Source organism: Ailuropoda melanoleuca, chromosome 5 (genome assembly GCF_002007445.2).
Source record: "Ailuropoda melanoleuca isolate Jingjing chromosome 5, ASM200744v2, whole genome shotgun sequence".
NCBI lineage: Eukaryota > Metazoa > Chordata > Mammalia > Carnivora > Ursidae > Ailuropoda > Ailuropoda melanoleuca.
Window position 1 is genome coordinate 92,821,744 of NC_048222.1, and position 11,594 is coordinate 92,833,337.

Genomic DNA, 11,594 nt, shown 5'->3' on the forward strand with positions numbered 1-11,594 from the left:
TTTCTTCTGTTCTTTAGGAGCTGACTCCATTCCAACTTGACAATGCTGTGAAGGAGACAGCTACTGCCGGCATCGAAGCTCCCATCCTCGTGGCTTTACCATTAGGCAAGGGCTCTCCCTGCCCAGTCACATGAAGGAACTCTGATTGTTCCAACTTGTGTCACTTGCCAAAACCCTGGACCAATCCTTAACATAAGGAATGGCATTTGCAGACATGTGGGATGTGATTGCTCCAAGACCCAAAGCCAATCACTGTGCTCAAGAAAACACAACCAGAATTTAAAGAGGGCAGCCTCTTTCCTAACTAACGGAGAGGAGCTAGGCAGGCAGAAACCACAACACATACACACAATATTGGGGAAATATATTTAGATATTACTATGATTAATAAAGTAGAAATCATTTAAATGTTAATAAATCAATAGTAGCTTTTGCTGTTGTAGATTTTCTCAAACATTAGACACTAAAAATATAAGTTCCTTTTTGTAGGAGGAGGGCACAATTTTAATGACATTTAAAGTTTTCTCACGTTCGAAGAGTTGAGACCACTGGTTGAGTTCTGAGGTAGATTGTTGCTAGTATTCAGGGAGAGTGGGGACAGATGGGGAGAGATTTTGGTAGTAGAAAGTAGAGAAGTTGGAAGCTGCCAGTTATGGGGGCAGAAAAGAGGAAAGAGCAAAAATTATGTTATAATGTTCCGGTAGTTATTTTTAAAACTTCATAATGAAATAAGAGTATCTAGATATATAACAGCCATGAATCAAACCTAGTAAAAAATATTTTGTCTGCTTTGCATTTTACCCAATACACTTATGTAGAAACAATTTATCTTTTATTATTGTTTATTTAAAACAAGAGTATTACTGTGTAAAAGAGTATGGGACTGCCAAACCTAGGGAGAAGTGAGCAAATCTGGGAGACAGGACCAGGACTTTTGGATTTGGGTTTGGTTTCTATAAGCAGCATTTTCTATAGCACATGCTTGATGGTACTATCAAATGTTTTAGGCAGAACAATGTTGAGAAATTCCCACTGGCCTCCAAGGACAAGAAAGAGTGATTTAATAGTGACACCGTGTCTTGGTGCTGCTCTTGTGGTCAAATAGTGAGTACACCTACAACTATGAGCAAACTGACATGCTAAGGGAGGTTGAAAGGGTCAGCTATTACATTTGAAAGATGTTTTCCACTGTAAAAAACATCACTACCATCATGACCAACACGGACATATTTTTAAACACCTACTATTTGATGTAGCTTTAAGGTTTCTGGAATTAATTTGAAGAGCCCCTTGCTTGCAGCAAGGAAATTCATTGAGGGAAAATATGCCATCAGTCTCTGCTTCCTAATATAACTTAATGAATACCTGGACCATATAAATCACAGTTAATTCAATGCTTAGTTAATGTTTATGGCCCGAAGAGGAATCAGTCCTACTGGAGTGCATTGCACAGGGTGTTTTCTGGGATTGTCCAATCTTAGCTTTAGAATCTTCCCTCAAAATGGAAGGTTAAGTATTTTTAAATTTATTTTATTGATTTATTTTAGTTTCAGTATTTTTTTTTTTTGGTCAAATTTTTGGAACTGTGTATCTTGGGATTAAAAAAAAGACAACAGAGATGTTAGTTTCCCATTACTAAATGTGCTCCTGACTGCAGTAGCTAGACAAAAAGTAAAGGACTCAGTGGGTTGGGAGTGGGAGTCCTAGCACCTGGTCCTGGGAGCGACATGAGGGGGTGGGAGTGGCCACCGCAGAAGTTTTGCCCAATGTCCCAGGGAAGTAGCCACCTGCAGGCCACGCAAGGTATGGCAGGCAGCCCAGGCTTCCTGGGGACCCTCTGTTCTGCCAGCCCCGCACGGCCAGGGCGGGACAAGGAGCCTGTGCTTGCCCGGAGTCAGCGGTGAATGTGGCTCTCCTGGGCCGGTGGACCCGTTGGGGTAGGAAAGTAAGGGTGAGCAAGGGAGGGAAACACAAAGGAGGAGGTGCAGATGGTGTTTAATTGCCTCCCGCTTTAGCTACAGCAGGCACCGCGTAGGTCTGGGCCCAAGATCTAGCCCCGGGACCCACTGAGAAGGAGGAAGACAACCAACCAAGGGTCATCTGAAACTGTGATTGACTGATTAATAATCCCAGGACAAAACTAGGGCCTACTCAAGCCTAAATTGTCCTCATGTGGCTACAGAGATGTTTGGTGGAAGGGTTTGCTGAGTATGTTATGGAAGGGGCTGCGGAAGACCCACATGGTTTCCTACAGTCCTTTCGTCAGCACCTAGCAAGCATAAGCTGGCTGGGAAACTGGCCCAGAAGACAGAGGCCAGAGAAAAAGAGCAAAGGACGAAACAAAAATACCAAGTAAATATTGCAAAAGCTAGACAACCAAAACCGAGTTGAAGGAACAGGCTCTGCCACCAGAACAAAATCATTTGGCAAATTAGGAAGCTCCCCTGAGATTTCTTCTTTGGATTTTACGAAAGTATTATTTGGTAAATGAAGTCCAAGCACACAGAAACATCATGTTAGTCCTACCTTCAGTACTGTAGTGACTTTTAGGGTTGGGAGTAGAAGTCGGTTCAGGTCAGCTGACAGACATTGTACTTTAGCCGTTTTTATGTTACAAATTCTTTAACACTGACTTAATCATTTGCCTTTTTGCAGTTTATGCACCAACATGAAAACATCGTATGGAGAAAAATGACTTTAGATTAGGGATTCTATTCAAATATTGGTTTATACCGGGATCCTGTTCTGAATGTGGGAAATGAAGAATGAAAAAGTCATACCTGTCATCTCTGAGGTGAAAAATGTGCTTTGCCTTCAAAGATACAGCAGATTCATCACATCTCTTATCAGTATTGCTAATTTGTTGGAATAGAATCATTTCTGGCTTTCTCGAAGCCAAATAATATTATGAGTGAGTACTTCTATTTTCTGTGTTTTTCTGATTTTAGCCTTTGAGACATTAGTAATTACTGACTTTTATTTTATTTAATTAATTTTTTAAAATTTTGATAGAGTGTGTGAGTGGGGCAGAGGAAGAGGTAGAGAGAGAATCTTAAGCAGCCTCCATGCTGAATGTGGAGCCCCACACAGGGCTAGATCTCATGACTCTGAGATCATGACCTGAGCCAAAATCAAGAGTCAGATGCTCAACCAACTGAGCCACCCAGGTACCCCAATATTCTTTATTTTTTAAACCAAATTTTACAAAGAATTCCTTTATCTTAAAATGCAGAATACCATCTACTGGGTATAATAGTCTTGGTACTTATAAACATGCCATTTTCTTAGAGATGACTTGCTGGAGAGCACTAGCACTGTAACTTAAGCTTGCAATAAAAATGCCACGTATTGTGGTCCCTCAGAACCAACTTATTCTTACTTGCGCTCAGTAGAAATGTGACATACTTAAACTATCTTTTCAGCTAATTTGCTGACTATATAGATATCACTTTTGTTTTTTTATTTCTTTCTTTGTTTCATCTTGCATGGTAGTGATGTACTGTACTCTTTGATCGAGCAGGTTCAAAGCAAAAATTTAAATTTCAAATTCTTGAAGAGTAACAGCTGAGTTATACTAAATAAGTGGTAAAGTATTAAAATTAAAAAAAATTTTGTGGGGAATAGTAGCGATTCAGTGAAAAAGGTAAATTATGTTAAAATGAGAATGTGTTATACTTAGAGGAGCTGGAAGATTTTCTTCAGTTACGTAGTATAAACTGGAAGCTTTTACTATTAAGCAAGGCTTTTATAAATGGCTGACCTGACCTGTGAGAAATAAGTCAGTCAGAGAAAGACAAATACCATATGATTTCACTCATATGTGGAATTTAATAATCTAAACAGATGAACATACAGGAAGGGAAGGAAAAAGAAAATAAGATGAAAATAGAGAGGGAGGCAAGCCATCAGAGACTCTTAACTCTAGGAAACAAACAGGGTTGCTGGAGGGGAGCCGGGTGGGGGATGGGGTAACTGGGTACAGGCATTAAGGAGGGCACGTGACGGAATGAGCACTGGGTGTTATATGCAACTGATGAATCATTAAAATCTACCTGTGAAATGAATAATACTGTATATGTTAACTAAATTCAACTTAAATAAAGAATTTTTAAAAATAAAAAATAAATATATGGATGACCCCACAATTTTATTCACTGTCAGGATTTAATAGCTTATTATTGTTTTCCCTACTACCATTAAAGACTTTTGTTACAAAAAGTGCCCAACAGCTCTAATTTAAAAATGAAATCAGCTACAAAATAAATTTTGATACTTTTTTTTAAATAAATAAATGACTCAATTGATAACCTGACTTAGGATTTACTATTTAAATGTTTCAGGCTCTCTCGCACAGGAATTATTCCAGGGTATTTCTTTAATTCATTTAACAAATTTTTATTAAGAACCTACTATCTGTGCTAAATATTAAGGATACAGAGGAAGTAATTCACTGTTTTTATTAGTTTTATAATTTTATGACAGAATATAGACATTGCTCAAGCATAGTCAATGTTTATTATTTGTGGATTCTGTATTGCAAATTCATTTACTTGCTATAATTAGCTTTTGTGGTCGTTTGCAGACATGTTCAGAGTGGCAAAAACTTTGTGGTGTCTGTTCCTGTTTCCAGCTCAGGAGGAGCAAGGCAATGTTCCACGTTCTTGTTTTTGCTTCCATGCTGTAAACAATGGTACTTTTCGCGATCTGTTTAGTGCCACGGTTTCCACTTAGGCTTTTTGTTGGTGATTTCCCTGTTTGAAATGGCCCCCACGCGTAGTGCTGAGTTCTGTCTAACGGTCCTGAGCTCCAGAAGGATGTGATGTGCCTTATGGAGAGAACGTGTGTGTCCGATAAGCTTCCTTCAGTCATGAGTTATAGTGCTGTTGGCTGTGATTTCAGTAGTAATGAATCCACAATATATATTAAATAAGGTGTCTTTAAAACAGAAACACATACAAAAGAATGTCGTGTGATGATTAGTGGATGGAAATGCTGTGACCAGAGGCTTGCAGGAATCTAACTATTCAGTGTTCATGGTGACTTTGTGTACCATAATGACCAGTGAATAACAAGAATTGACTAATTAAAAGTGTACAAGAGGGACGCCTGGGTGGCTCAGTTGGTTAAGCCTCTGCCTTCAGGTCATGATCCCAGGGTCCTGGGATCTAGTCCCTCGTTGGGCTCCTTGCTCAGCAAGGTGTCTGCTTCTCCCTCAACCTGCAGCTCCCCCTGCTTGTGCTCTTTCTCTCTGTCTCTCTCTGACAAATAAATGCATAAAATCTTTAAAAAACAAGTGTACAAGATACTTTAAAGATGGGACCACATTGGGTATTGTAGCATCAGAAATTATACATTACTGAATAGAGCTTATGCCCTATTATGTCATATACTTATGTGCTCATTCAGAATATAGAACATTGTGTTCTCTTATGTTATCAAAATGCACAGAATTTATATTCAATAGGACATAAGGCAAAAATTTCCACTTTAAAGATTTTGGATGCTTATACTTCAAGAGTTATTTTTGGTAGTATCTATAACTCTTTTTTGCTAAGGACTCTTTAATGTAACCGCTAATTATTATCCTACTTCACGGCAGTTGGCTCTAAGGTGTGGTATCTGGGAACATGTGCGGGAGAAAGACAGAACTTTCAGAACTTCAGTGCTCCTTCAATGGACTGGATTGGAAAGTAAATATGCCCACCCACATTTTAAAAGATTGTGCTGATTGTCTTTTTCTGATTCATATAAATTCAGCTTGACTTATTTAGTATTTTTAAATTTCATTTTTAAATTTAGGAAAAGTTTTCAAGAATCCTATCATCATATCTTCCTACTACCTAAACATTAGTCTTTATGAAATATCAAAGAAAAGTAATATTAGTGTATTCTTTACCTCTGATAATATGAATCACTCTTTTTCTTTTTTTTAAATAATTTTCTTTTTTTTAAGCTTATTTATTTATTTATTTGAGAGAGAAAGAGAGAAAGATTGAGAGAACAAGTGGGAGGAGGGGCAGAGGGAGAAGCACACCTCCTGCTGAGCAGGGAGCCCAATGCCGAACTCGATCCCAAGACCCTGGGATCATGACCTGAGCTGAAGGCAGACGCTTAACCAATTGAGCCACCCAGGCTCCCTGAATTGCTCTTTTTCTTAATCGAATAAAACAATGAAAGTTGTTCCCCAAGTGTTATGTATAGTTAGCTATTCCTTGGCAGTTTGAAAAATTTTGTTTTCCTTATATTTTCTTGTTTTAACATGGCAAAACTTCTGCAGGTCGCAATAGCAAAAAAAGGATGAAAATATCAGGTGAATCATATAAAACTGTTGTTTTTGTTGGTCCAAACTGTCAAAAATCAGCGATCTTATGTGGATCCAACTTGTGGATCCTCCAGTTGGCCGGCTGGTGGTGAGCAGGGGCCGCTGGAGCTGCCAAACGGAGGCCAGAGCTTTGCAAGCAAAGACCATCTTTATCTACCAAACGTGAACATGAGCAGTTGCATTTTTCTTCCTCTTTTCTTCTTTCCTCCCTCCCTCCCACACCCCTCTTTCTCCTACCTTCCTTACTTCCTTCTCTCCTTCCTATTTTTCTTTTTGGTAACAATTTTATTGAGATATAATTCATGTACTACAAAACTCCCTCATCTTTTTTTTTTTTTTTTACAAGAAGAAGTCTATCCCTTGATTTATTTACTTTTCAATCAGCTTAGATGCTTGTAGGGTATGGTATCACACAGCTTCTGTGGCCAGTGCCCTTAGCAGGAAGGTTGCTTCGGAATTTGGCTCAAAACAAGCCACCGTTTCCATGAGCACGAGTTATTTTTCCTGAGATTACTCTGGTTTTGTTGGGTTTGCCTCCAGGAGTCACTGTGTTGTTCTGCTTTGTACACATAAGCACATATCTTTTATTTTTATATTTAAATTCAATTTAGTTAACACATAGTGTATTATTAGTTTCAGGGGTAGAATTTAGTGACTCATCAGTTGTATATAACACCTACTGCTCATTACTTCAAGTACCCTCCTTAATGCCCGTCATTCAGTTACCCCATCACCCCACCCCTTCCCTCCAGCAACCCTCTATTTGTTTCCTAGAGTTTAGCACCTCTTATGATTTGCTTCCCCCTCTATTTTCATCTTATTTTCTTTTTCCTTCCCTTCCCCTATGTTCATCTGTTTTGACTCTTAGGTTCCATATATGAGTCAAATCATATGGTATTTGTCTTTCTGTGGCTTATTTCACTTAGCGTAATACCCTCTAGCTCCATCCACATCATTGCAAATGGCAATATTTCATTCTTTTTGGTGGCTGAGTAATGTTCCATCACACACACACACACACACACACACACACACACACACACACCATATCTTCTTTATCCAATCATCTGTCGATAGACATCTGGGCTCTTTCCATATTTTGGCTGTTGTGGACATTGCTGCTATAAACATTGGGGTGCATGTGCCCCTTTGAATCACTGTTCGTGTCCTTTGCATAAATACCTAGTAGAAACACATCTCTTGCCTAGATAGAATTCAGTTTCATCTCAAGCATAAACACCTTCAATTTTAAGAAGAACTGTGTGCTCCCTTTGATTCCAGAGACCCCACTTATAGCCAGCAAAAATGGCCTTGGACCACAGCCTTTCAGAAATATTTGTTGTTTTAGGATCCCTGTTCCCAGTGGCCTCCACAGCCTCCAAGATGGCAGTAAAACTCACTCATCTAAAGTATACAAATCAATGGCTTCTAGAACAATGACTTTTTAAAGCTAATGCAAGATCAGTGGCTGGGAGTTATTCATATAGATGATGACTGTATCAGTCAATGTTTAACCAGAAAGGCAGAGCCAGTAGGAGATACACATTACAGAGATTTATTTCAAGTAATAGGCTTATATGACTGTGGGGGCTAGCTAGGCAAGTCTGAAATTCATAGCACAGACCTTCAGGAAGGGAAGGCTGGCGGCTCTTTGTGTGGGCACAAGTGGCAGTCCACAGGTGGGATTTATTGGTCAGGGACGCTTCAGCCCTGCTCTTAAATCATTTGAAACTGATTGACTGTGGCCCATCCAGATTATCTAGGATAATCTCCCTTACTTAAAAGTCAATTGATTATTGACTTTAATCACATCTACAAAATACCTTCATAGCAACAACTAGTTTGGTACTTGATTGAATAATTGAGTGCTGTAGCCTAGCCAAGTTGACACATAACATTGACCATTACAATGACCTAGAAAAACCCTTTCAACATCTGAGTAGAGATAATGAAAGGATTTTATAGGAAGATAAACACAAAGCTAAAAAGCTATTTTACATGTCAGAATACTCCGCCATGGCATTGAATTCTAGTCTAGCTTCTGCTAGTTTTCAGAAGTGTTTAGGGCAGATCAAAGAATCAAGCACTTAAGCTGAAATGAAAAAGTTTCTTTGTTATAAAACTCTTAAAAAAACATTGACTTGCCAAAATTACCAAGAGATATATTTTGTGGTTTTCTGAGAGCAAGTTGAGCTCCTCTTACCTAGGTTTTAATTATTTATTTATTTAGTTAGTTCTTACCTAAGTTTTAGGCTAATTTTAATGTCTGAGTAATATTCCTTAACCATATACACCATAACTTACTTTGACATAGAACACTGAGAAGGCTTCCAAATTTTCACTGTTATAAATAAAGTATCAGTAAATATTGTGCGCATAACGTTCTTATTTAGTGTTTTAAAAAAATTTTCTTTAGAAATAATTCCAGATTATACTGTACACACTTCATCCAGATTCCCTAAATACTAATATTATACCGTATTTTTTCATCATTCTTTTTCTCTCAGTTTCTCTTCTTATATAATTTTTTGTTATTATTATTGTTTTTTCCTGAGAAATTTGAGAATAAGTTGGAGACTATATTTTACCCCAAATGTTTTGGTGTAAATTTCCTGAAGATGGACATTTTCTTATATAACCACGGTAATCAGAATCAGGAAAATTACAGTACAAAACCACAACAGTACTAAATTGCATGGACCTTATTAATATTGACAATTTTCCCACAAATTAGAGCAAAGAAAAATAATAATTCAGAGTCTATCCTGAATCACGCATTGCATTTATGTCATGTTTTTTAGTGTCCTTTAATGGAATAGTTTCACAGTCTCTCATGATCTTGCTATTTTTTAAAAGTTTTATTTATTTATTTATTCGAGAGAGAGAGAGCATGTGAGCAAGCAGGGGGAGGGGCAGAGGGAGAGGAAGAGAGAGAATCTCAAGCAGATTCCACACCCAGTGAGGACCCCATGTGGGGCTCGATTTCACAACCCAGAGATGATGATCTGAGCTAAAATTAAGAGTCAGTGCTCAATCTACTGAGCCACCCAAGTGCCCCTGAACTTGATATTTTTTTAAGAGGACAAGTTATTTATTTTGTCCTTCAGCTTGGATTTATCAGACATTTCTTCATGATTAGATTCAAGTTATGCATTTGGGGCTGGAATACCATGAGGACAATTCAGTGTCTTGCCCGTGACTTATATCAGGAGGCATATGGTATTTATTGCCCTTTACTGGTGATGTTAACTTTGACCGCTTGGTTGAAGTGTTTTTTGCTAAGTTTTTCCAGCATAGATTTACTATTTTTGTTTGAAATTAGTAAGTATCTTGTGTAAGAGAAACTGTAAAACCATGCAAATATCCTAGGAGTAAGGGAAAATAGCTCCTGATCCAGAATCTGGCTTGGTATTACCACATAGGCCTTGATGTTCTTATGAACTGGCTGGGTTAGGGTTTGAACAGATGAAACATGGTATTTCCCAAACCACAAAATGCCCAAACATTCAAATCTCTTGGCTACTATGCATGACTGTTGCTTCTGTATCTGTTAAAACTCTAGCCTTACTGTAGTCTTTTCTCCTTCTAGATAAAATTTATTAAGATAATCAACCACAGAAATACTCCCATCAAAAACAAATCCCCCTTCCTTTAACCCCCCAACAGAAGTATAAATCCTATAATAAGTCCTTTCTAACACTTTCTTATTGAGGAATAATACTGAGAGAAAAATCTTCATGATTTTACTAATGGGAATAACAAAAGATAGTATTACTATATTGAAGTTAAGGACTTATTTCTTTATTAAAGATACTTGACAGAAAGTGACAAGATGGAAAGATAAAAAATATTTGTGCTGCCAAAGAATTCCTATAAATCAATAAGAGACACAAAATCAAAATTGAAAATGGACAAAATTTGTGAAGAAGCCTTTCATAGGAAGAAAACATGAATGACAAATAAACATTTTAAAATATGCTCAACCTGATCAATAAATGAAATGTAATATTGTTTACAGCTACTAGATTTGCAAAACTTGAGGCCAGTTCATATCAAGCACTGCAGAGAATGGGACCGACTGAATAGGACAACTTAACTACACTCTTGGTAGGAGCATAAATTAGTGCTAACAGATTGGAAGAATATTTGGCGTTATCATATGATACAGATATTCCCATTTAAAATAAATTTTCTAGGTAAACTTCTAAACCAGAGATGTACAAAAAATGTCCTGAGCAGCACCATTTATTATAACAATAATCAAGAACAACTCAAATGTCAATCAAAAATAGAATTTGTAAAAACACACATTGATGGGTTATATCAAAGGGGCACAACAACAACAAAAAGAGCCAGAAGCCAACTGAAAGAGCTCCCAGGGGCCAAAGTTGAAACAATGAGAGCCACAAAATAAATTAATTGATGAACATGTATTCTGTTATAACCCAAAGTTAGAATTAGATAAAGATTGCACACATTGTGAATACACGAACTGCCACTGATTTGTTCACTTCAACGCGGTTAATTTTATTTTCATGTGAATTTCATTAAAAATAAAGTCAATTAGCAGCAGGATTAGCAGCAACCCTGAAGAGCACAATAATAATAATGAAGTCAACAGGGCAGCATGACATCATTCCACATTCTTCCATGACAATCTCTGTTTCCTTAGATTTCTAGGAAAAAAAAAAATTCTACCAATGAAAAATACTGGATTTGCATGGTAGAGATATAAGAGCACAGAGCACTGATATTTAGAGATTTGCTCTATAAGGTGTACATACGCTCTCCAGAAGTGTAGCTGCAGTCATATGGACTCAAAATATTAACAGTTGCTGTTCATGAATAAAGGGGTCTCTCATTTATCAAATTCCTTTTTAAAAAGTGGGGCAGTAAAAAGCTGATTGGCAACTTTTTGCACATGGGTGGGGCTTTTAAAATTTAGACTGTTAGGGGGACCCTGAATGTTACCATCTTTAGGTCTTCTTTCCTCAAGGGCTGGTCAGATTCTTCAAACAAGTAGGTTGCCATTTTTAGCAAATAAAAATAAAACTGTTTAATTAAATTTTATTTCATTTAGCAAAGAGTAATTTTGAAGTATAAATATGGCCCAATTATCACATGGGAATATACTAACATTGAAAAAGTATTTATTCTTTATCTGAAATTCAACTTTAATTGAGCATCCTGTATTTTATCTGGCAACCCTATGGACAAGCTTCTTATAATCTCCTGCTTGGGGTATAGAATTTTTTTTTTTACATCTCTGCTA

The 11,594-nt window shown here is 37.4% G+C and overlaps 1 pseudogene; it reads right to left on the reverse strand.

Annotated features, from left to right (window-relative positions):
• Nucleotides 1–6,707: 6,707 nt before the first annotated feature.
• LOC109488432 lies at nucleotides 6,708–11,353 on the reverse strand (annotated as a pseudogene).
• Nucleotides 11,354–11,594: the final 241 nt, after the last annotated feature.